Genomic DNA, 3,274 nt, shown 5'->3' on the forward strand with positions numbered 1-3,274 from the left:
GTCTTTCGACGGACCACCAGGTCGACCGTCAAGGCAATCTAAAACCTACCATACAAATGGCTTGAGTGACAAAAAACATGGCGGACCATCAGACATGTGACGGACCACCAGATGGACCATCAACCCTTATCCAGAAATCACCTTTCAGAGAAACTCAGTGATGATCAACATGGTGGACCGTCAGTCATGCGACAAACCACCAAATGGACCGTCAATGCTTATCCAGAAACCACTCTCCAGAGGAACTCAGTGATGGTTAATATGGTGGACTGTCAGTCATACGACTAACCACCAGGTAGACCACCAGGTCTTATCCAGAAACTGCTATTTGGAAGAAACGAGTGACAGACAAGATGGTGGATCGTCAACTCCTTGAAGGTCCGCCATATGGACCGTCAACTAGGACGCGGCTTTTCTATTTTTAAATTTTAAGTTCTTTTTTTTTAGTTGGGAACATATAAATACAAAATTTTAAGGTTAAGAAGGGATCTGTTTTCTTTCTTTTATAAGTTTTATCATCTATTGAAACTTTTTGTAACCTAGTACTTTGGGGAGTTTTTAGACCTGGGAGTACTTTAGCATTGAACAATTGATTATTGAAGATTGGAGAACTGATTCTTGGGATTCTTTGTAAGTAAATTCTTAATCTATTTATGAATAATACAAGAATTACTTCTTCATCTTCTATGGAGTATTGTGGCTAAGCTCCCTTAACTAGGGTTATGAGATCCTTAATGTGAAACACGGGTTGGGAATCAATTTGAGTTTCATAATTCAATGACATTGCATAAACCTTTCTTTAATTTCATGACTTTTTTTGGTTTCAAACTTGAAGAGTGAGCCCTAGAACAACACTTGTCTGAAAGAAAAGTGTTTGTTGGGAAAAGAAAGTATTTACATGAATTATAAGGACTTTAACCTTTAGAGTAATAGAAAATTTCTTAACAGGATTAGCTTACATGAGAAATGGGTTGAAAGAATAATGCATCCTTCGAGTTTGAGAGAATTAGAGGATAATCTATCCACTTAGGTTGAGAAACTAAGGGATAAAGAATAGGACTCAACCTTTCTTGCAATTGAATTTGCTAAGCAGAACTTATAAACGATTCACAACCCAAATAGTGCTAGCATTTTGGTGACCATAACCCTGGTTTGTTTAATCTCATAAAGTTACGAAATAGAAAGAGAATCATTAGTTGGAATACTCTTGTTACAATTAATTATTTTACAAATTAAAATCCAAAACCCCCCTTTTTGGTTAGGAACCTCTGATCAACAGTCTAATAATGATTACAATACTTAGTGAGCACAGTATTCCCTGTGGGATCCGACACCCAACCTAGTTGGGTTCTATATTTGACAGCGACCACTTACACTTTCTACCGAGAGTTGTAATTTGGGCATATAAGTTGATTTTTAATAAAAAGAAAAATCGACCGCTGCTTTCGGTGATGCTGATTGTGTTTCTGCTGGTGGACCTATTCTTGCGAAAAAGCAATTCCGTGGTGTAATGTTTAAGTATGGTCCTTAACTAATTCAGGTATGTTCTTAAGTTCCATTTCTCTCTTTTCTTGTGAAAATTAGATTTGGCATACTTGTTCTTTTTCGTCATCTTCATCATCGTCTTTTTGGTTTTTCGATATAGTTCGATGTTGTTCTTAATAGTGTCAAGATGTCTAATAGAAAACCAACTTTTTTATTCAAAGAATAAGGTAAGCAGGTCCATTGTAAAATCATAATTTTACCTTGCATTGTAGCATGTAACCAAACGGGCGTTAACTTTTAATGGACAAGGTAATCACCTGTGTTAACCTTGTCCATTTTGGTATTTTTCAATTGTGTTATGCCACTTTGAATTTTTAATAAGAAAGCTTGCCCTTTAGGCTCCAGACTCGAAAATAGTTGGTGATCCATTTTGAGTATTGCGAACAATTGGTTAACCTGCTGCATCCATATGAACATGATAAGTTTGATAATGTTGTTGGATGGTAAGTTATTGGAGTTATTGGATGGTCCTGTTATTGCTATATCTCTTTTCTAACAAGTAGTATCAATAGCACACCTGCTGCAACACTTATATTCAAGCTTTCCATAGCCATAAAGGATCTATAATTCTGGCCTGAAATACTATTATCACACTCCGCATCCTCATATCGTCCAATAATTATATCGACGGGGATATTTCCCAGAATTCTAACTAATTTAGTATCTGACCTCTCCACCAATGGCCTCAGCTCAGTTCACTCACTTCCCAAAACAAGGATTGTAGGAGCAACAGGGACAATCTCAGGCAATGGAACAACTCTTGAAGAAACGGAACAACCTAGGACCCACCATCCATTTTTTGTCGAAGACACAAGGAATTGCATTATATTATTGCAAAACCTCAGTTTCATTAATTCAAGTGAGCCGACACTTGATTTGATCACTACCACACTTAATGGTACAGAGTTCTTCGCATATAAGATGATCCTGAAAGCTCCGAATAAGTAAGCAGACCATATAATTGTACCCAAATTTTGAGGATCTGTAACCTCATCCAAAGCAGCCAAAGAGAAGTAATCTCTTGTTCCTCAATTGAAACAGGTTCCAATTCCTTGATAGCAACCATTTTCAATGGAGAAGCATCGAGGACCAGTTCCTGATAGGGTCTGTTGTCAGTAATCATATTTAGTTCATGTTTATATACTTCCATTTTTCGTAATCCAACTTTATCCACCATAGTCAAAACTCTCTCGAAACCTTTCTTATCCTTCTTTTTCCTATTATTCCCACTCAGATCCAACCCTTTCTGAATATAGAGACCATAAAGTTCCCTTTTTCCAGATAACAATGCAACTTAAATAGGGCCAACACCATAAATTCCCTCGCCAACCATTCTTGGTAGGGTTAATTCAGTCGCCTCCTTCCCGAGATGGACCATAATAACTATCCCTCACTCCTAAATTAGGATTGGCCACATGTGTTATAGCAAACAAATTCCCATTATTCATATTTCTAGTTAAGTGAAGCATCATGTTCATTTATGCATTCTTGAATTTGTTCCATAAATTTAAAGGTGAAAAATTCTTTAATTTCAACTTCGGAATAGCTTAAATTTTCTTTTGGCTAATACTTCTCGTCAACTACTGAGAGATTTAGAGTATTTTGGACCTTCTATCGCTGGTATAGATGTCTATCCTTTGCAACTACTTTCTTCATTTGAGATACTTCTTAAGTTTCAAACTTTACACAGTTCCCAAAAACCATTCTTCATAAGTTCACTTGAGTTTAA

At 36.6% G+C, this 3,274-nt stretch overlaps 1 pseudogene; it reads right to left on the reverse strand.

The window, feature by feature from the left end:
* Positions 1-2,024: 2,024 nt before the first annotated feature.
* On the reverse strand, positions 2,025-2,923 carry LOC124896710 (annotated as a pseudogene).
* Between the last annotated feature and the right edge of the window lie 351 nt (positions 2,924-3,274).

This window comes from Capsicum annuum, chromosome 3 (genome assembly GCF_002878395.1).
Source record: "Capsicum annuum cultivar UCD-10X-F1 chromosome 3, UCD10Xv1.1, whole genome shotgun sequence".
Taxonomy (NCBI): domain Eukaryota; kingdom Viridiplantae; phylum Streptophyta; class Magnoliopsida; order Solanales; family Solanaceae; genus Capsicum; species Capsicum annuum.